Source organism: Symphalangus syndactylus, chromosome 10 (genome assembly GCF_028878055.3).
Source record: "Symphalangus syndactylus isolate Jambi chromosome 10, NHGRI_mSymSyn1-v2.1_pri, whole genome shotgun sequence".
In the NCBI taxonomy this organism is placed as follows: domain Eukaryota; kingdom Metazoa; phylum Chordata; class Mammalia; order Primates; family Hylobatidae; genus Symphalangus; species Symphalangus syndactylus.
This window is the reverse complement of record NC_072432.2, coordinates 45,686,403-45,710,816: the sequence shown is the minus strand read 5'-3', so window position 1 is coordinate 45,710,816 and position 24,414 is coordinate 45,686,403. Positions and strand designations below refer to the sequence as shown.

At 34.3% G+C, this 24,414-nt stretch overlaps 1 protein-coding gene across 2 annotated transcripts in view; it reads left to right on the top strand.

Annotated features, from left to right (window-relative positions):
* Positions 1-24,414, top strand: part of GRID2 (glutamate ionotropic receptor delta type subunit 2) — a 1,458,882-nt gene that overhangs the window by 190,784 nt on the left and 1,243,684 nt on the right. The window lies entirely within an intron of this gene.

Sequence of the window (24,414 nt, the reverse complement as noted above, 5' to 3'; positions counted from 1 at the left end):
TTTATTTGTATAACCAATATAGGTTGACCCTGAGAACGTAATTATATAGTTATTCTTTTTACTCTGCCTCTTTTTTAGTTGGCTGTAATATTTTTGAAAAAGTATCATCTTAATAGATGTATACTGTGGTTGAGTCTTAAAGTTTTAACTTACTTTGAATTGAGTGAGACATTGAGTGAACACACATTTGTGAATACATTATAAAACATAAGTAGAAGATTAACATATAGAATGGCTCCTAGAGAACACTTTAGCAAATAGTGTAAACAGCACATTTGCAAGATTTTTATAGCAATGACAACCTGCCTAAACTGGTGTGTACTATATTCGTGTATATGAATTTGTATCATTGTTAATTGCTGTGATCTTTGTCAATAAAAGCTGACTCTTTCTTAATTAACCTATTGCCCCTATCTTACCAATGGCATCAGTTAGACATTACAACATTATTATTCAATACAGTGGAACACATTTTGTCACAGGATTCTGGCATCTTGAAATTGATCAGTACAAGCAGGTTTACTAGAGAATGAAAAATTTTGGCCAAGCTTCTGTTTCTATTACACACCATGTTCTGCTGAATTCTGGGAACTCTATCCACACTGACAGGAGAAAGTTTGAGTTCCTGGAGTATTGCACATTCTTGTTCCAAAGTCTTTGCACACAGGGCCACCTTTACTCAAAAAGAATTCCTCCTCTTTGCCTCTATTTCAATGGTGAATTTCACAAAGAAGTATTTTTTTGACTGTATCCTGTCAGCTCCCTCTTATACAATATCATAGCACAATGTAGCACTCTTTCCTAGTCCTTATTATCATTGTAACTTTACATTTTTTGTATGGTGATTTCACTAACCTCTGCTTCGCCTACAAAACTGTCAGCACCATATGGGTAGAGATCCTGCCTGCTTTCACTCAATGCTGCGTCCATCTTCCTTGCATAGTGCTAGATACTGTAGTCTGTACTCAGAAATATTTACTGAATGAGTTGAAGGGTAAATAAATAAATGAATGATTGATAAAGATCTATAAAAGGAAAACTATTTTGAAATATATTTTATGTGAGTTTAATGTACTATGTAGACCTCTAATTAGAAAGCATAGCATAGAACTTGGTTACCAGTTTTGTCAGGATTTTAAAGACGAATTGAACAATAAAAAGTTAAGAGCTGATATCAAGGACCTAAGCTGTATTTTCATTTCATCACCTTGAATTGAAACTTTGGAACTGCGGGACATGGAAGGACCAACAATGGGCAGGCATTTCTCAGGGGAAGACTATAAATAAAAAACATGAAAAGGGTTTGTTGTTTCTTTACTAAGCTGCTTATGTGAGCCAACTGATGAGTTCTGTTTTACCCATAACAGCCTTAATTTCACATAGACAGCATTATATTATTGATCCACATATTTTACTGTATTCTGAATCTGTCATATTCAACCCTTATGTATAACTGTAATTTGATAGTACAGCTTATTTTGTAAATCACTTCATAATCACTTTGACAGCACAAGTTACTTTATAATCCCAATAAATGAGATATATGAAAGTTTATTGAATTTATTATTGACAGGGTGAATAAGAAATCATTTAGCACTTCTATGACTCAGGTATTGATTTAGGTAATTTACATACATTTTTAGTTTTTAAGATATTTTGCATTTCATTTTCAACTAAACGAAAAGAAAGTCTGCTACTTCCATAGGCTGTGAAAATCTAATGTTACTATACTCAGTCGAGTTTAAATAGATATACTGTTACTACCACTGCTAACTGATGTGTCCTCACTGACTTCACAAGTTTTCACAATGAAGAATGATCATATAAAATCTTAGATCTTTCTATGAAGAATTACACTTCTATAGCAATTGGTATCCATATAGACTATGCGACAAAAAGGACAGAAGTGGCCACTGATCATTTCCACATAATACACACGTTAAAACTGTACTTTGCTCTATGGCTGCTGCTGCTGCTATTTGTAAAACTCAGCTCTGCTTGAATCTCTGCCTCATAGTCACAAAGCCTGCCAGACTCCTTTGATCACAAAGTTACCCCATGCCTGCAGCCATGCTCTAAGTTGGTCTGTCTCTCTTCTTTCTAAGCAGTGATATTAGAGGTTGTGGCTCAGTATGTGTATAAAGTATTTCTTCTTCTCTCTTTTGCAATTGCCCTATATCAGGTCTCCATCCAGCAGTGGATTGGATTAGTGATTCTCCACAACTGCCCTCAACTATGCAGAAATACCAAGCTGAGGGAAGTGTAGTTTCTTCTTGACATAGTCGATACATATAATGTTATATTTTTATATTGATGTGATGACATAGTATAAATTATACTTCATTATAGTTTATAATTTCATTTCTGATTCCACTATGAGAATGAGGAAAAATTGCTAAGCTATATTAAAATTCTGTTGTTCACCATTTTTTATTTCTGTTCCTACATAGAATTCACCATTGAAATCCAATTAACACGTCTTTAATAAACTGTGATCACTGTAGTGCCCGTCACCTTGTTTCTTAAAACTAATCTTCTAATTAAACTATCAACTAAAATAGACAACATAAAAGACAATGGATTATTTCTATTAAAGTATAAAAGATATTATATTGAATAACTATATGTTTTTCCTCTGGGATCTATTTTTTCACTTATTAATTTATTACAAAGAGGTTGCATTTTAGCTCAGAAGAACCTCATTTCCTGGCAATTATAATAAAAGAGTATTCCAACCAATCAAGAAGTCCAGTGATTTTATTAATAATGAGTTTATCCTATGTCACTAGTTCAGAGGCCATCAGATAACTTTAGAAAGTTTTATATTTGTTCTGGATAAAATCTACCTTGGGTATTGTAGAAGTATATTCACACAAAGGGTACAGCTGTTACAATCATGTTATTTATGTGACATTTATTGAGTACCTACTAAGGGTTAAGCTTTGTTTTAAATGTTTGGATACATTCTGTGATTAACAGAGAAAAAAAGAATATTGTTCTTTTGTTTGTCGATGTTATCTACATTTTGTGACTTTCTATGAAGGCAAATTATTCTGACACTAGTTTCTCACTTCATTTGTCAGAATGATTAACATTTTTACATAAAAAGTAGATTTTTAAAAAAAATTTATATTTAGTCAGTCTCATATAGAGAGTCCTGCAGACCCCAAACCACTCAATGTTGCCTTCCTTAAACGTGTTACTTTATGTTTTTGCTAGAAAATTATGGTTCTGTCAGACACATGTAAAAGAAAAGTCACACAAGGCTTGTAGTTGTGATCTTTCTGTCCTTTATAACTCAAATATTTTGTTTTAAAATTATGTGGAGGAATGCTTAACGTATGCTGCAGAGAATCAACTCAACTAGCCCTAAAGGGAAAGATTGGCTAGTACATTTTGCTTTGTTAAACTTTATTTGATGATAAGATGCAGTTTTTCTATACCTTTTGACCTTTTGGTTTATAATGTCATTCATGTTGTATATATCCTTTATTCTATAACAATTCTTTGAATTCTAGGAGAAACTTTGTAGGCAATCAAATACTTAAAATAACCAACAACTTCTTTATTATAACATCATTAAAATAAACCAAATTTAATAGTAGGCAATCAATGATGTTCAGCTTTGACCCAGAGTTGACCCATCTTCTCTAGTAACAGCAACCCTATCGTTTCAAATTACAATCAGTTCACAAAATCATTTTAATGATATCAGATTGGAAGAGAGCCCTGTGTGGTTTGACAGCTGTGCTCTATATTTAAGCTCAGATAAGACTCACTTTAAAGCAGCATGTCTTTGTAGTCATGTAGCTCCTTAATGCTGTGACATGTCTGTGATTCTGTGCATCAATCATGGCGGCAGAAAACCATATCCTTCCCTAAGAGGAGGTGCCAGGCAAACAGGCAATGAGATGAGTGTTGCCATGTGTCGGTTACTGTGCAGGCTTCCCGCAGTGTAAATTCCCAATGTCCCTTCTTAGCTCCCACTGGCTCTCGACACTCTCATCTTCTTTATACCCTTTCCAGGAATACAGTCTGCTCTTCTTCATTAGGTTGTGATGGTAGGTAGTAGATTCTTTGCCTAATTACTTTCTTTCTATGGATTTTATTATTTATAAAAATATAATCATAGCTCTGTTTTCATTTTAAGGATGTGACTAATAAGTACCATTAACAAGATGATAAGAAATCATACAGAGAGATAAAAAGAGAAACTTATAAACATATCTGGGATAGTTACATATTTTGAAGACTTTTTTCACTTCTTATAGTATTGTTCTTTGCTTGTATAATAATGACCAATTTGCCACGTACTGGATGCCCTCATAGGCTTACCCAACTTTTCAATCATAAAGTCAGAATTCAAACCCTACTCATAATAAGATCCTTCAGCAAGACAGCTCCTACTCTTTGTAGCAAATAGTCCCAAAGGTAAATTTAAAGTGAAACAACAGCAAAGAAATTAGTTCCTCCCATGTTTTTAGTCATTTGTTCATTTGCTTTATTTATTCAAACACTCCTTCATTTTTCACTCAGGATAGAATATTTCATATTATCTTTCATCATATTTATTGAGAGCTGGTAAACAAAAATGAAAGTGTTCATACCTTTGAGGGTATAACAATACCTTCTAAGCAAAAGTCTTGGAAAACTTTTCATATTTTAGATATTATTCTGTGAATTTGTGTGTGTGAATGTGTATGTTATTAAAAAAATTAAATATCTTTCAACTATATTGGCCTCATATCTTCTGTTTCCTTTTAACATATATGAACAAAGTCAGTCATAAACAGTTGAACCAAAAACTGAGTAGCACTTGGGTTTAATGCAGAAGACTGTGCCTTCAGTCAGCTACATGAGGTAGTAGTTTTTACCTTAGCATTTTCCAGAGTTAAAATATTCAATTTTAAAAAATGTCTGGAAGTATGTGAAAAGTACTTTTAAGGAAATGTTCCAAATATTAATACATTTCACTTGGTTTTCCAGGATTGAGTGCCACTATGTGGAGACCCACATTTTGTGTCCCTATCTATAAATCACTTTATCAGCTTTTGAGGTCTATCAAAGATGAACAATATTTTCAGATAGGCAAAAAAAAAAAAAACTGTTTTATAATGCAATAACAAGATTTTATAAGTAACTTCTAGAGGTAAAGTGTTTTCTCATCAAATGAAGAAATGAACTTCTAATACTTATATCAAGTAGCTGAACAATAACTATTTTTCCCCACCCATACCCCATTTCTACAATCTCATAATTAGTGTGTCCGTGCCACCCATCTTCTCTCTCTTTCTCTCTCCCTTTTCTTCTCCCACCCTCCATCCACCCTTTTTTTTCTTTCTCTGTTATTTTTTTCAGAGCAGATTTAGGCTCTTCAGTGGATTCTTTGCCTGATAATTCTCCAAATTAGAAGTTAAGGTAAAGGTTAACTCAACAGGCTTATCGCTACTATAAATTTAAATCCTGGTCCTGCCAAGATACAAAAGCTCAGAATATATCTGCACCAAGACCCAATTTGCTTTTCACAGATTTAAACCTTACAAGGAAAACTTAAGTTAGTGCATTTGGTTGAGCACTGAAGCTGGTTATTGGTGAAAGTTTAAAGAAGTTTAAAAATGAGAAAGACAAATATTGCATCATTCCACTTATATGAGGTATCCAAAGTATTCAAATATGTAGAGAGAGAGAGTCAATGAGGGATGCCAGAGGATTGTGGGAGGAGGAAATGGGGGATTATTTAATGGGTATAGAGTTTCAGTTTTGCAAGATAAAAAAGTTCTGGAAATTTTTTTTCACAACAATGGGAATATACTTGAAACTATTGAACTGTACATTTAAAAGTAAAGTGTAATTTACCACAGTTAAAACTAAATTAAAATAAATAAATAAGTAAAAGGCATTGACGTTTAAGAAATAGTTTATTCCTTTTAAATGCAGTCATTTATTAGAATATTATATGGAATCTCTTCAATGATCTTCCTTTTTCTGAAAATCAGCCAAGCTTTACCATTCTTTGAAGAAAAGTATTATAAACTATCTTGCCACATAGTTTATCACAAGTGATCAGGTTTGAAATAAATAGCCTATTGGGATAAAATATCACATTTACTTAAATCCATATGAAATGGTTGATACTGGATAATTTTCTGACACAGAGTTTTGACCAATGTAAGGAAAACAGGATTCCAGAACCCCAAATTGAAGACAAACTATAATAGTATGGCATAGCTGGGGTGAGGAATAAGGTAAATAAATATGGATATTGAAATACATGTATCAAATTTAACCTTTATTTAGTTTGGTTTAGTTATAATTTTAATTAATTATTTATTCAAATAATACTCAATGGCAGCATAGGATGGTGTGAATTTTTAAAAAATTATCAAGCCCAAACCTAAGATGCATTTGCCTAAAAGTCACCAAAGAAAAAAGTCATTTAATTCATAATTTGCTAAGGGAGAAATTCTACCCAAGTTATTGTAAAGAACAAATGAGATATGCCATTAGAAATTAGATATTTACCTTCTATAATATCTAAAAATTACCCTACCTAGAAGTAATGTAAAGTTTTCTTTATTTCAAAGTTCTAAGAATCTACGTACTGAAAAGTAATTCATCTAGAAAACATAATTTTATGTGCAACTATACAGGCAGATAAAGGCCATATTCCCAATACCATGAATTAGAGCTCTTGTACTGAATCCCTCTGGGTCTTCAGAGAACCATAACTAATAGGATATGCATACATACATCTTATATATGAGATTATATATATATGTATGTATGTATATATAGGAGCAAGAGAGAGATTGATTTATTATAGGAAATTGGCTTACACATTTATAAAAAAGAATTAAGTCCCAAGATCTCCATTTAGCAAGCTGAGACCCAGGAGAACCAATGGCGTAGTGGTTTCAGTCTGAGTCCAAAGGCCTGAGAATGAGGAGAGCTGACAGTTTTAAGTTACAGTTTTAGCCTGAGTTTGAATACAGGAGAAAACTGATATTGAGGCTCAAATAGAGTATAGGCAGAGAAAGTGAATTATCTCTTACTCAGTCCTTTGGATAAGGTCCACCCATATTGGGGAGGGGAATTTGCTTTTCTCAGTCTACCGATTCAAATGTTAATCTCATCCAGAAATACCCTCACAGACATTCCCAGAATAGCGTTTAACCAAGTATCTAGGCACTCCATGACCCTTTCAGTTTGACACAAAAAAGTAACCTTTATAAGTCCACCCTTTGTCAACTTGGCACCTGTATGCAACTCCTTAAGTCATACTTAATCTCCAAATAAAGGAAATAAGAAGGTCATAATTTTTCCTAATATGATACAGGTATCCTGTGTACAGTTGAAAATGTACTAACCCCTTCCCCAGAAGAGGAAGTAGAGTTCTTGATTAATGTTTACTCTTCTTCAGGATAATGTAATATTAATAATACTTAAATATTAGAAAACGAAGTCAACATACCTTGTGTTACATGATGAGGAAATAAGAGAAGAAAGAAAACAAAGATATTTTCTATACACATTAACATATTGATAAAAAAAAAAACAAGGGATATGTATGACAATGACAGTCCTCATTTTTGTAACTGTTCACATGGGCATAGCTAGTGTTTATAACTACCTTCTTCCACTGCCAATTTTGTATTCTCTTTGCCTTCAGCAAGCATCTCTGCTGATTGTGTTTCTTTACCAGGTGGAGTGACCTAAGCCCTGCCTGGATGAGGTTGCTCTAGTTTTCCATTGATCTTAATCACAGGGAATGGTATGCTAATAGATGCCCTAAAGATCTCCTACAGATGCACTCTTTCTTACCTCCATTGGGGAATGCTATTCCAATTTCCCCTTGGTAGTCAGGATCAATCATGCTAAGCTGGAAAAGTGACTCTCTTCCCTGATGGCTAATTCAGACGCGTGAGGAGCTCAAAGTGGCCAGGTGGCAGTCTTAACTTCTAGTTTAATGGCATCGTTGTGTCTCAGTCAATGTAGAAGCATTCCTCCCTTTGTAACTAAGATCTCTAGGCCAGCAGAGGATAAGGTTATAGGGACAGGAAACAGAAACTTAGAAATTCGGATTGTGGATCACTAGAGGAAATAGTGAATGATGCCACTTCCATTTTACCCTGAGCTGAGAAAAAAAGGAAACATAACAGTTATTGAGTTATGAGCCATTATAACAATTACCGTTCAAAAGTAATAACAATTTCACTGTTTTCAGAACATTATATAATATTTTTAGAACAAAAACTACCACAATAAATAAATTTATTGAGTTTAATATTTAAAATAAGAAATTCCAGTTATCACAAAAGTGATCTCCCTAACCAGTAGTAATCAGTATATCATTTGCAAAGAATTCAGGTGCAAATATAAACATTTTAAAAAATTCCTTAAAACTATACTTCTTATTACTATTGAAATTTCACAGTTGTCTTAGAAGTAAATAATTCTTGACACGATTTATCTGTTATGCAAGTTTTATTATATAACAAGTATAAAAACTAAAAATCATAAAAATATAAAAGAAAGTCATATATTTCAGATTTGCTAGGTTTTAATAGTATCAACAATTTCTTTAAAAGATTTGCTAAAATAAATGAGTTATTAAATGCTCAGGATTCACTATTTACTGAGCATTACTAAACATTTAATTCACTGAGCTATTATTGTCCTTATCTCTGTTGCATAGAATTCCTTTATTCACAGAGAATCATTTATTGAATACATTCTATTTGACAAATATTATATAAATTGGCAAGAAATCCAAATTTAGGCAAATTTTTCCTGGAGGAAATGGTGCCTGAGCTTATCTTAAATGATAAATCAGCATGATAAAAGTGAAGAATCATGTTGGTTAATAAAATTTCTTGCAGACAGGGCACTATAAGCAAAGACAAGTGAGAATCAGCATGGAATAGTTGTGTGAGTGTACATGTCAGGCAGTACACATAGTTTAGTCTCCTGGAAAGATGAGAATTGAGAGAACAGAGGCATATAATAAACGGTGAAGCATTTTGTAAAATATATTTTTGAGTTAATTTATTTAATACTGTAGTCATTTATTATTATGTACCCAGCACTCTTCTAAGTGCTTGGGAAATAGTAAACAAAACAAATCAAGATTCCATCCCTCATGGAGCCTATATTGTTCGACATTAGAAACTAACTAGTGCTTTTGGGGGAAATTGAATAAGATAAAGATGATCCACTGTCGGGCAGATAGAGTAGGGGCTGGTGGCAGTATTAAGGAGGAGCATAAGAGTGACATCATTGAGAAGGTGATATATGAGCGAATTCCTGAAGAAGATGAGGGAGATAACCAGGCAGATATTTGGGAGAAGAGCATTCCAGACACAGGAAAGAGATAGAACACATATTCTAAGGTTAAATTGTGCCTTGCAATGTCAGGCTGAAGGAACAATAAGGAGGCAGGGGTCACTCCATTATAGTAAACAGGGAAAAAAATAACAGGAAAGCAATACAAAAGATGAACAGAGAGCAAGACGATGTACGGCGTTATAAGCCATTGTGACAACTTACACATTTACTTTGAGTCAAATAGAAAATCACTGGAGGGTTTTTCAGCAGAGGAGGCAGGATCTGAGATCTGACTTAGGCTTTAAAACTGTCATTCCAGCTGCTGAGATGTGACTAAATCTCACAAAGAGCAAAGGTGGAGGTAGGAACCCTCCTAATGAAGCTACTGATTTAATCATCTCTAGCTGATAGCTGCTCCAGCAAGGCTGCTAGTAGTGGAAGTGGTGAGTAGTCAAGTTATTTATATGACTGTTAGGTACAGCCCGAAGGATTTTCTCATGGATTGGATGTAGGATCAGAGCAAGAGGGGTAGTCAAAGATAACTTCAAGTTTTGGGGTTGGGAAAATTGAGAGGAAGGAATGCTTCTCAAATGAGATTGGAAAGGCAATAACGGGACAGGTTTGCTGAGAAATGAGAGGAGTTTGGTATTGGACATAGAAAGTTGATGATGTTTACTAAAAAATCAAATAGAGACAAAAAACGAGTAATTAGATATTTAGAAATTTGGATGCCCCCTTAAGCAGTGGAAAGCCTCTGCAAGGTTTTAAGTTTGGAGGAATTATAGCCAATTGTGTGCTGTGGTTTAGCGCTCTCTGGTGATTAAAAAAAGGAGATAGTTCTGAAAGAATAAAAGACTGAGCTAAGGGAGAACAGTTAATAGTTTTGTATAGCAAGATAATTTCAACAAACAAACACTGAGTAGTGGCAAAGACGGATAAGAATAGGATAACTTGAGAAATACTTTACAAGTAAAAATCATCATGGCCATGATTGTGAGTCCAAGAGAGAGGGAAAAGTAAAACAGTTTTCTAAATTGATTGACTTGTTAAATGTAAATGTCATTGTCTGAAATCAAGAATGCAGATAAAAAACATATTTAGGTGGAAGATGTTGATTTTTGACTTGTTTCAATTTCAGCTCATATGGAATATTCAGATGGAGGCAACCAGTAGACAGTTGTAAATATTAGAGTAAGATTCCGGGGACAGGTCCAAGCAGAGCATATAAATTAAGGCAAAATTAGATTAATTTTAAAGTTGAAACCACAAGATCAGATGTGAGTGTGTTTGAGAGTAAAACATGGAATATTCCCAAGATATCCAAATGAATGCAACCATTTAAAATTTAGGTAAAGGAAGAGAGATATGTGAAAGAAATTATAGACTGGTTATGGCAAGGAAAGTCATGAGTCACTGGTAAAGGAATAAAAATTTCAAAAATAATATGATCCACTATGTTCTTTGCACACAGTCACTCTGTAAGATAAAGACTGTAAAAATGTGTTAAAAATGAGATCTTTATGATAGTTGTGATGCAGGTTCAGCAGAGGGATGTAAGTGGAAGTAGAAGAATGCAGAAGTGGGCTGTGTACAGAGTCAGGTGATAACAGGGGCTCAGAGAGTGGGAGTGAAAACAGGGCCTACACTTCCAACAGGTTCTAACAAGAAGGGAAAGGATAAGGTGGAACTGTAGCTTTGGTTGTGGGGCAAAGAGAGCATTACATTATCCTCTAAGAGTATCATGTCTCCCCCATTACTGGGAGGAAGGAATATAGGAAACAGGACAATTGGAGCAAAGTCCCATAGAAGGTAAGATGTGCTTAAAGGGCAATTTTACTTTACTGTTAACAGCATAGATGTTGATGAGGAAGAACAATCCTTCAGATAAATGTATAGGGGTTAAGAGGAAGAAAGTCAAGGAAAACTACGTTTTGTGACCACAAACTTTTTGATGGAGCCCTCAGATTTGTTTTTATTGGTAAACAAGGGTTGAGTACGAACTTGAAATACTTGCAGAAGAAAATAGAAGTAAATCCTAGACTTAGGGAGTCAAAAGGATTAATGGGTATATTAATTTCCTTTTGCTACTGCAAAAAATTGACATAAATTTAATGACTTTAACAAACACTGCTTTATTACTTTACAGGTCTATAGATCAGAAGTCTAACACGGGTATCAGTAGCTGAAATTAAGGTGTCAGCAGGCCTATATATCTTTCTGCTCTAGGATTTACGGAGATCCATTTCCTTGTCTTTTTCTTTTTCTTTCTTTCTTTTTTTTTTTGTTTTACCATCTAGAAGCTGTCCTTATTCCTTGGTTATGACTTCTTATATACTCACTGTCAGCAATGGTCAGTTGAGGCTTCCTCACACCGCAATGCACTGACCATGACTCTTTTGTCTCTCTCTTCCACATTGAAAGGACCCTGGTAATTACATTGGACCTACCTGAAAAATCCAGGGTAATTTCCCTATCTTAAAGTCAACTTGTTAACAAACTTAATTCCATCTACTTTCTTAGTTTCCTGTGCCATGTAACCTAACATATTCACATTTTCCAGGAATTGGGAGATAGATATCTTTTGGAAACTGATATCTTTGGGAAATCAATGTCTTGCCTATTATGACAATGGCTGATGTTGAGGGTCAAGCTGAATTTAGATACAGTGAATGGGAATTATACCAATTTGTACAGGGACACTTACAGAGCACAATAAAGGAATACAAACCCCTGGTTTTAGCATGGATTCAGGGTTCAAACTTGTGGTTTTCGTGGAAGAATAGGAATACAGATGAATAATGTGATAATGAGAGAGTATTTTTTATACTCTCTAAGTATAAAAGAAAACCAAAGTGTCCAGACATGTTTGCAAAAGAAAAGGCTGATCAGTTGCAGAGAGTGGCTGTGAGATGGGAAATGGAAGAATCAAAGAACTGGTGGAACCAATGAGATGGAAAAATAGCTACCATATATTTAAGAAAGTAAAAGAACCAAAAAGATAATATTCAGAGAATAGGACATTTGAATATAAAAATCTTAGAGTCAGATTGGTTCTGGGTGAAAAAAAACACAAAAACAAAAAGAGGACATAAGCATTAGAATAAGTAGTTAAAGAACAGTGGAAATGATGATCAGTGAACTGGAGGCAGTCAAGCATTTGTTAAGTTATGGTGTCAAATGGACCTTACATACCCTAAAATCACCTAGGGTGATGGCTAACCTTGCAGTAGCAAGACCATGAAACTCATATGTCCTAAATCACTGAGGGAGAACTGTCAGGAAAGTAGTCAAATATGGAGGTACTCATAGTGGAGGTACAGATGGCATGAGAAAAAAAAAGAAGCAGAGATTTATACTTGAATCTAGAAAAGAAACTATCTGGAAGCAGCTTTAGAAAAACAGAAGAAGGCTCCCTCTACCTCCTGACACTGGAGTCTGTAAGAGGAATGAGAATAAAGAACCATTTCCTAGAGATGGGTGCAGAGGAAATTTTGGGTTGAGCCAGGTCTTATTTAAGGCACAAAAATGATGACACTGCACTATAAGCGGGTGAAGATGCAGAGACATTTGTTTAACCATAGAGCAGCACTTAAATGGCACAGTGGAAAGTTTTGCAAGGGACAGCAGCATTTGGGACCATAGAGAGGTATTATAAAGCAGTATTCTATGCTGGTTAGAATGCAAGAGAAGTTAAAGGGCTCTAGTTATTGAACTTTTAAATGACAACAAAGGATAGAAGTAGTAAGTTTTCACAAAGAATGCTCTCTATATATTTATACTACCATGGATGGAAACAGAGGTTCTATGGTTTGCAGGAAGCTGATCAAGTTAAGAGTAGATGGTATCATTTATAGATACTACAGCAAGCTCAGGAACAAGTCTCAAGTAGATGTGTCATCTATAAAAAGGAAGGAGGGAAAAAGGGAGGCAAGGAAGAAAAGATGGAAGGGAGGAAGGAAAGAAGGAAGGCGTCAAGGAATTAAAAAGAGAAATAGAAGAAAATTCATTAGATTTTTTCCCAGTGCTATAATGACAGTAAATTTGTCCTAGAATACTATCAACACAGCCCTGATATTATCCTCTATTTTTCAGGATGGCATTAAAAACCAAGAACTTTTGATGGTTGCATTTTTTGTTTGTTTCGTTATGTTTTTGAGATGGAGTTTTGCTCTTGTTGCCCAGGCAGGAGTGCAATGGTGTGATCTCGGCTCACTGCAACCTCCACCTCCCGGGTTCAAGGGATTCTCCTGCCTCAATCTCCCGAGTACCTGGGAATATAGGTGCCCACCACCATGCCAGGCTAATTTTTTGTATTTTTAGTAGAGCCAGCGTTTCACCATGTTGGCCAAGCTAGTCTCGAACTCCTGCCCGTATGTGATCCACTTACCTCAGCCTCCCAAAGTGCTGGGATTACAGGCATGAGCTACTGCACCCAGCTGATGGTTGCATTTTTAAATATTAAAATGTAAGCCTTAAGTTAGGCCAATTCTGCATTAAAATAAACACCCATCTAATTGGCCACATGCACACACACACACACACACACAGACACACGGTCTTCCTGAACCATAAGTCATATGGTTTGACTTATGATTTTTCAACATTATGATGGAGCAAATGTGAAATATATTCAGTACTCTCCTTGACTTACTATGGGGTTATCCCTGCATAAGTTCATTATAAGTTGAAAATATTGTATATGATGAATTTATCATCATCTAGCCCCATTATAAGTCGAGCAGCATCTATATAGATATAAAATGTTTTTATCTTTAGAGACCTCTATTTTTAAATTGGCATTGTTTTGGTTTTGCTAGGTGAGTGTTTGTTAACGTCAAGGGATGAGGACGCCTTTGAGGAAAAAAAAAAACTCACAGTGTTAGTAAGGTCCTGCTTTGAAGAACGGCATGAAATAGTGGCATAACAGTTGTGTACCTCTTTGTCTAGTTACTGTCTATCACTCCTAATGGAATCTCCATGCATTTAGTACAACAAAAGAGAGAATTAAGCTTTTATAACCTCTTACAATTTGAATAAATGATTCTGATTACATTACTATACCAGAAATGTAAACTGAGCAAGAAAATGATTTTAAAATTGATTTCTTCAGATTTGGAAAGTGAATTTGAAATTATCAAGGCTACTATTTAATACATATCTGCACCCAGTGTATGTTTTAAAATGATAATGGTCTGCCATTTAAACTGTGGTATATATATGTAACTCAAAAGGGTTTGGACATATTCAAAAATATCTTTTAGCTCTATGTGGGAAGAAGTAGCAGGAAAAGAGAGATACAGTATTACAAATTATAATGGGAGATGTAGTCATCTGAGATACTAAAATTGCTGAAGCATTAAATGAATATTTCCAAATACATTTACAATAGAGAACACTTATGATTACCTATTCTATGTCAGAATCACTATAGCAAAGGTAATAACAGAAAAAATTCAAGTGTGAATTTTTCTCACTTAGTGTGTTAGTAGCATAAGACAAAACCTCCAAAAATTTATAAGTTGAAGTGCAATTCCTTTAACATTTCATGAGGAATTGAAAATGAGAGTGTAACATTTGTTTATAGAGCCAACCTGCAACCTCAAACTTTACTAAATAATATTATTCAGAAAACATTTTTCCATTTTATGTGAACATAGCATTATTGCCTCCTAATAACATAGTTATTAATCACAATAATTCATTACAGGGGCCAGGTTACAGTGCTCCATTCTTATTACTTTGCTTTATTTTACTGTAAATAGTGACAGTAATAATGCTAAAGATAAAAGCAATGATATTTTTGACACATAATTTGAATCACTGAATTTTACAGCTTGCAAAATATGGAGAAATTGGTTGAACTCGCCTTTTCTAGTAAGTTAGTATGAGAAGTAAAACTTGAGATAGCATCATAAAATTACTCTTCTTAAAACAGCTTAGGTGGTTCATGATTTCTTTTAAACAATAAAGAAACTGATCAGTTAACTGGAAAAGATAACAAAATAAGAGTATGTACAAGCAGGCTTAGCCTGACAAATTAACCATTCTTACTTGGATTATGAATATATTATATATATAGAGAGAGAGTATATATATATGTTCAAAGATAATTACTATACATATACGGTAATTATGTAGTTTAGTTGTATCATCTTAAGAATCATTGTTTGAAGATTGATCCTTGTATTCTCTGTTTCAGTATTTAAAACTTTCCTTTTCCAAATAAGAACAATAATGTTACAAAATAGAATGTGACATTGTCAATAACTTTCAAAATTATTACGACATAAAATTAATATCCATTCATTTAGATGGGATTTATTTTTTGTTTATATAAGCATTTAGAACATATGCTATGTTTAGCAGCATTCTCAGGGTATACTGGGGAAGAAATGTTTGACTGTAATCTTGAGAAAGTAATGAGCTCTTTAAGCAGGCAGAGCATACGTACATGCGGGGAAAGCCAGCTGAAGAAGTATGTGGTAAAATTATCTAAGTCAGCTCTCAGACTGTAAATGAAGGAAGGGGTCGAACATCCTTTTGGCAGCCTCTGAACATGCTCCACTAAAGTCATTTCTTTGTTCTAAATCCAAGAACATCCTGTAAAAAAAAAAAAAAAAAGTCTTGCAGAAAGGAAGGATACTTCATACACGGGAAAAATATGAGCAAAGAAGTGGGAATAAGCAAAATGTGTGTGGGACTGGTAAAAAGTCTTTTCATATACGGCAGGGTAATCTCCTTAGAACATCTAAGTGAATCTTCAATTTAGGCAACGGAAGATAGGAAACTGCAAAAGGATAAAAACTCCACAGTAGATGAATTCTTTGGGGACGTGAGTCAAAAGAACGAATGCCAGAAACCAACGCTGAACTTTGGTCGGGGATGGGAGGGCTACTTAGAGTGCAGGTAAGGAAAACAAACATAATGTGCTTTACAGGACTAATCATAATTCGTCATTATCATGTACTTATCATATATGGAAAGGACTGCCCTAGGCATTGAAGTTTTGGCAATAACCAGATTGTCCTTGTTTTTGAAGCACTTACTATATAGTGTGAGAGAGAGAGAGAGAATGACAAACCGTATACAAATCGTTCAGCCACGTAATAGGTATTATACAACCACAGAGTCTGCCTAAAGGCTGTAAGGGAACAAACACACAGATCAAAATGCTTTTTTCTTCTGGGAGAATGAGAGAAGACCTCATTGAATAGTTGAATTTGAATTCAGTCTGAAAGGATGAATACTGATTTTAAGAGCAGAAACAAAGGAGTTAGGGATTCCAGGCCTAGGAATTAGCGGGTACAAAGACATGTGAAAACATACTGCAAGTTCAAGATTACCAAACAGCTAAATGGAACTGCAGCCCAGTAAGCTCACTGGGGAATGGTAGAACATGAAGTTGGCCCACTAAGCAGGGTTTGGGTTGTGAAAGGCCTGGCTTGGATTTTACCCTGAGATAATAATGAGGTGTTAAAGGATTTAAGCGTTTTAAACTGTCAAATTATGTTATCAGATTCTGCACTTCGGACTATCTCTTCAATAGTTGTGTCAGGGATGAATTACAAATAAAAGCTAGAGTTATAGAATCCAATTTGATGGCCATTGACATGAAATGCTGAGTACATTTTTCATAAATTGCTGGCAGTAGAGAAGCGCAGAGTAGTAAAAAGCTTTAGAGATAGACAAAACCTGGCTACAATTACATGTGGGTGAGAGGCGGAAGAATTGTAGACAACATGATATACTTCGAGTTGGCAACTGTATGGAGTATATATATAGAGAGTATGAAGAAAGTGAGTAAGAAAGAGAAGGATAAGAAGGTTTTTTTTTGAATAATTAAAAAGATGAAGCATTTATCCTAACTTTACTCTATGTACTGATTTTATGTAGGGAAAGTTCCTTGTTTAGAAATGATATCCAGCAAATGCAGAAGGATGATAGAATCAGAAAATCACCATTTTCAAACTATCATAAAATAATAGATCTAGGTAATATTCATTGATGAATACGGTAATCAGATGGATATTGACAGAGAATTTCAAAAGGCAGGTATCAGGCTGATATTATCTGAACCTGTAAATAAGTCTCAGCATTACTAAAAGTAATGCCTTGTTGTGTGATGCAATAAGAAAAGTACAGTGCCTCATATGAACTATTCTATTAAAAATGACCCTAACGTTTTCAAGACTTTGGATCTAATTACCAACTTATGGAAAATAGTGAGAATCGTGGAAAAAGTCAACCACTACCACAAAAAAGCGAATGACTAGCACAGAAAAAAAAAAAAAAAAAGAATTCCGAGACACAAGAATCAAATACATTTTGTAGAATTTGTCTGGGTCCTTATTTGCCCGAGCTAACTTTAAAAAGAGGTCTTTAAACGGCTGGGCACAGTGGCTCATTCCTGTAATCCCAGTACATTGGGAGGCCAAGGCAGGCGGATCACGAAGTCAGGAGCTTGAGATCAGCCTGACCAACATAGTGAAACCCCCTCTACTAAAAAAAAAATTAAAAAATAAAAAATTAGCTGGGCGTGGTGGCGTGTGCCTATAATCCCAACTACTCGGGAGGCTGAGGCAGGAGAATCACTTGAACCTGGGAAGTGGAGGTTTCAGTGAGCTGAGATCATGCCACTGCACTCCAACCTGGGTGACAGAGTGAGACTCCGTCTTTGGGAAAAAAAAAAAAAAAAAAAAAAAAAAAAAGAGGTCTTTAAAACAATCCCCAAATTTGAATATAAATTTGGCCTTAGATATTTTTAAGATTTATTGTTAATTTTATTGTGAATGTTACCTAAAAAGTCCTTATTATTAGAGGCATATACTGATGTATTTACAAGTGAAAAAACACAATGCCTTGGATTTTATTTAAAATCAAACAAAAATAAAATAAAACAAAAAACTTTGTCGGGGGGATAGATGAAGTGAGATTGGAAATATTTGCTAATCACTGGAGCTTAGTTTTGGGCATAGATAGATGTTGGATCAATAAGTGTTTCTTGTAGTAGTCTCTTTTAATGTTTGAAAATATGCATAATTAGGAGAAAATAGTTTAATTTTAAGCAGATTCATTTTAGGTGCCCATGAGATATTCAGGTATAGTTTTTCAGTAGAACACAATGTAAAAACACAGTCTAGATTAATTACAAATGAAGTATGACTAGAAATGTGTAAAAAAGAGTAGAGGATGAGAATGAAACCAACAAACAGACCATGGAGACAGCGACATTTAGTGGGAAGGCAGAGGAAATAAAGCTATTGGAAGGTACCAAAAAGAATCAGAGAGATGGGAAGAAAGCTAAGATGATGTTACAAAAAATGGAGAGTCACTAAAATGACCCATGTGTACACAGAATAAGTGTTGAAATATTAATTACATTTTGAATAGGTCATCACGTTGATCATATTTAAAGAAATTTTAGAGGAATGATCGTGGACAGAACAGAGGAGATGGAAAACCAGATAGAAATGAATTTATGAGAGGACTGGAAAATGAGACATTTAAGAGAGTTTTTCCTGTTATTAAAAACCATAGCTATGAAAGATTTCCCTTTTTGATAATTCTCAGTTTTTTTTTTTCATTTTTAAACTTATCTTTTAGTACAGAAATAAAATAAAAGTCAGAAATCTAAGGGGAGATTAATGAGAGCATGGACGAATTTATCAAAAAACTAATTCAACTTATGTTTAGAGGAGCTTATTAACACAGGCCCTACTAGCAAATATCTTTCCAAGATACTGCAGTGTGTGTGTAAGAACAAAGGATTTTATAAAAGTATAAAAGGTAAAATGTTATCTCTTTCTACTTAACTTCCATCACATTTTCCCTCAAATATAGTTGTGGTCGAGTGGCCACTAGCATTTTTGGAATCCCACTAAAACAACTTTGAATTGGGAATGAATTCAGTTTCTGTTGAGTGGGATATGTTCATGTAGTTCAGTTACAGTTTAAATTATTCTGACTAGACAGGTGTATTAATGGTTTACAGGAATACTCCTACCTACTGTGAAAACTCATTGTGACATGGAAGTGCAGGACCACAATTTGTGTTGTAATATACAATTGTCCAATGATACCTGGCCCTACATGTATGCAAGAAGTTGAGGAAAAAGCAAAGTTTGAAATATACTGAGCTGTAAAAATTAAAAGAAAAGGATTTGGTTATCATCAATACCTAGGCTAAATAGAATTTCTCCTTGTCAGGGATTTACTAAGCAACACAACAACACAACATATATAATCATAAATGTACCGGATATGTTCCCCTTTTTTGATGATAATCATGTGAAAGTGTAATTAATCAGAGTCCCTTTTACAGCACAAGGCTTCAGTATTCAAAACAGCAATTACGTTTATAATTGCCTGTGTGTAGAATAGTTTTAAAAGAATTTTTCCAAATTGGACAATAGATGGCCTCTAACCAATAACGTTGTCATACGAAGAAATGATTTTAGAGTATGTGGTCAAAAAAGGAATGGAAACGGTATTTATCGAGCTAAGTCATGTAATTGAATAATAAAAATATGTTTATTTTCTACATTTCATGATGTCTAGGGTATTTTGCCATTTTTTAAATTTGTACTTCTAGACTTACAGTGTGGCTCATGCCTGTAATCTCAACATTTTGGGAGGCCGAGGTGGGAGGATTGCTTGAGCCCAGGAGTTCGAGACCAGCCCTGGCAACATAGCAAGGCCCTATCTGTACAAAACAGAAAATAAAATAAAATTAGGTAGGTGTGGTGGCGTGCACCTGCAGTCCAGCTACTCAGCTACTTGGGAGGCTGAGGTGGGAGGATTGCTTGAGCTCAGAAATTCAAGACTGCATTGAACTGTGAATGTACCACTGCACTCCAGCCTGGGTGACAGAATGAGATCCTGTCTCCAAAAAACAAACAAACAAAAATGATTTTTATTCTCCCTTTCTGTTCAGTCTAAGTATTCATTGTCATACCTGGCTCTAGAAGTATGCAATTAACTGCACAATTTCGGTGTGTGTGTGTTTTTTTGTTGTGTTTTGTTTTTGTTTTTGTTTTTGAGAAACTTTCACAAAACTTGGATTTAAATCTGTATGGGAGCCCAAAAAGGTACAAGAAACAAGAGGAAAAATATTAAACATTTACACACACACATACACACAGAAAACTGTAAAAGTTTTCATCTTTCTTAGCTTTTGTCCAAGAAAAAAAAGCAGTTGGCTTTTAACAATACAGAAATCATTTTTCCTTAAAAGAGATACTGTGAAAAATCTTAATGCTCAAAGTACTAGGACACATACATAAATACATACACACACAGGGTACCTTACACATTAAAAATAAAATGTGTTTCATTCAGATCTGAAGATTTCTTTTCCTACTCTATCCTGTTAGTCACTCCTATCCTTATGAGAGAAACACAATAACTGTTCATCCCCTTTCTTTAACTTTATTTTTTGGTGTCAAGTTTGAGGACAGAAGGCACATAACACATATGAAGATGGAATATTTTTTAAAAACAAAGAGACAAAATATTAAACAATATGGTAGTGTTGCCTTTTAGGGAAATCCGAATAAACTATTTACTATTTCTTGGAAATAAATTTAAAAAGTCAAATACTTAACTGAAGTACTTTGTCCTTGACAAACTATAGTAACACCACAATCAGCAGACTTAATAATTTATCAATACAACAGAACATTCAGATGTTCTGTTAGCTATAGATTCTATAGATTTAATCTATAGTTCCTATAGATTAAAAAGGAATATTGAAAAGGAAATTTAAATTTTAGAAGTATATTTTTATTCTAAATTGATAAATATATATTTAGAAGAAAATAAATCCATATATTATTCATACGGAAATATCATTATTAGTGTTGTTTAGATGTATCTTTCAAGTAAAATAGCTTATTTAAATCTTTTTGAAGTAACTCTTCACAAATTCACAGTCTAACAATTTGTTATTTTTCAGGAGCAAAGGTATATATTAATGTTAAATCAAGGATCCAGCGTTTGATCTAAGGTCATCTTTTGAACTAGAAGTGAAGCTTTTATTTCAAAGAAAGTCTATCTTCTTACCTTTTACATTTACATATTTAACAGCAATGTAGACATACCTGCAAAAGTGACTGAATGCTATTTTGTTGTTGTAGCACACTTCAAAGTTTAGAATTATCCATTCATTTCATGAGTGTAGACCAGCCCAATTTGACCCACAGTCTTTCTGTGAAAATATAATTATCTTCTGAAGATAAAAACAGGGTAAATTATAGGTGGCTGTGTAGTTGGGGAAAATCAAAGAGGGGGACAATTTGTGGTAGTCCTGAGTTTAAATACTGAACAAGTCATCTACTTCTTATGTGACCACAGGTGAGATAATTCCTTCAATTATAAAGTATGATAGCAATTTAAGTGTTACTATGTTCTCTAATAACATGAGCTAGCCTTCTTTTTCTTACTATCAGAATGACACTATAACAAATACTGCATTTTTCCCTATGAATCCAAAAGCTTCTGTCACAATCGTGATTAGGAATGCTGTGGATGGAAGCCTTATGTCACTGGTGAATGCCAAAACAAAGTAATATTTATCATTGGCTTTGATTTCAACATTATTTTAATATTTTTCCCCCTTTATTAAAGACGTTAATATTATGAGTGAGTATATTTCACTGAAAGTAGCCTACTTGAGCTTGGAAAGAGTAAACTAACAGGAAAGTAATTTAATAGCAGGTTTATATCTTGAGGCCCCAGTGATGAAAATCTTTAGCAAAATATAGGTTACATGTTTAGGATTTGGTTAATTATTTTAGGAGCAAATATAGAGAACAAATATTCTTTCATATTTTAAAGACCAATATTCTCACTTAGGCCTGAATATAACAGTGAATTCTCTACCTTATATGGGCTAACTATCCAGTTTTGACAGCAGAGACAATTATAATATCCTATAGACCTAAATTTCATCAACCCTGCTCTCTGAAATGTATCTGTAATTATTCTGGTACACTCAGATGTTTATACTTTAAGAATATATATCTACAATGTAAAGAAGTTTTTTATATTTAAGTAATTAAATATAAGTGTAACTTTTCAAGTGTTGTTAGAATTCAAAGTAAAGCACTCACTCCAAAATATTTCAACTTTCTTATAAGCATTTCTCTTTGTACTACAATATTCTCCTTGCCCCAAGTGCTATGATTAATGCAATCCTTAAAAACAATGGAAACTTCTATCTTTATTACTGATTTTATAGTTTTGGAAATTCCAGGGAATAGATTCCCTACTGTTAAATTTGGAATATATAAACTTCCTGGGATTGCAGCTATGACCTAATGTACTAACGTAGCACTCAACACAGCTAATTTACATGGAGCAGAGAGTCATAAAAGGCCATAAGAACAGCAATTATTGTCACATGCAAATGACCAAGAGACAAGCTAAAAAAGAACACTCATCTGCAAGTGTATCAGTTAAACTCTATTATTATTAAAACAAGTGGTAAGTGAACCTGCCCTAGAAATCTATTGTGTCTGGAACTGGTTCCTGCCAGTTCTTGGTCTCACCAACTTCAAGAATGAAGCCACAGACCGTCGTGGTGAGTGTTACAGTTCTTAAAGACGGTGTGCCCAGAGTTTCTTTCTTTTGGTGGGTTAGTCGTCTTGCTGACTTCAGGAGTAAAGGTGCAGACCTTTGTGGTGAGTGTTACAGCTCATTGTTACAGCTCATAAAGGCATTCCAGACCCAAAGACTGAGCAACATTAAAATACAATCCAAAGAGGAAAACAACAAACACCCCACAGCATTCAAGTAAACCTGACCACACTGCCGCTGCTGGCACGGGTGGCCTGCTTTTATTGCCTTATTTGGCCCCACCCACATCCTGCTGATTGGTCCATTGTACAGAGAGCTGATTGGTCGATTTTACAGAGTGCTGATTGGTCCGTTTTGCAGAGTGCTGATTGGTCCATTTTGACAGAGTGCTGATTGGTGCATTTACAATCCTTTAGCTAGACAGAGAAGTTCTCCAAGTCCCCACCCAATTAGCTAGACACAGAGTGCTGATTGGTGCATTTACAGTCCTTAAGCTAGACAGAAAAGTTCTCCAAGTCCCCACCCAACCCAGAAGCCTAGCAGGCTTCACCTCTCACTATGTTGCATAGTACTAGACCTACCCCGTAGAATTTAAATTAATATCCTATAAATACTGATAACTCTCCCATATTTTTTATTCACAACTTACATAAGTGCTTAAAGAATGAAGATGAAATAAAAATGATTTACACAAAACTTTAATAAGATTGTTATTTTAATTTTTTGCTGACTTTTCTGTTATTTCTTCAAACCTGAATACATATGTGAATATGGAAATATCTGCAAAATCTTGCTATTTTAATTCTTTCCTTTAAAAAATAATTTTCTTCCCAGATTTTTTCTCTTAGAGGCCTCTTGCTCACCAGTCTTTCTTCCTTAAATTCAAATCATCTGAGAGAAATGGATGGCAAGTAAATGCCCTCAAGAATGACTAAGTGTAATAAGCAGCTGTTAAGATGCCATTTTCAAAATTAGACCTGAAAAAAATATTTCTTTTCTGTTTGTTTCCATATGAATACCCTAGATGAGTAGTTACTATGTATTTTTCAGCCAGTGCCTTATATAACATAACACGTCCAGGAGACAGTTACCAAAAGAACAGTAGAATTGTAAATAGTGAAAAGGAGACATGCACAGTCTTCCTTCTATAAATAGGCTTACTTCAGCTTCATATCCAATAGGCTCAACCAAGCATGAATTTACACTCCTCTTCTTTATACTCTTCAATATGCAGTTTCACTAAATAATGATAATGTTCTATTTTTAAATATTTTACAACTTTTTTCTTGACAAATTTACCATTGTGCACTCATTATATGTTGGAGATGAGGGATTCACTTTGGTTATGAGTGTGAAATTTTATTTTAAGTTGTTGTATATAATTTAAGTAATTTATATACATACTGTTATCAATTAGCTAATATTTTCCCCTAAATTCATAAGCATTTAGTTTGTAAAGAGAATAACACATTTTTGATCTACATCAGGAATAGTGAAAGACCTAGACTGATATAT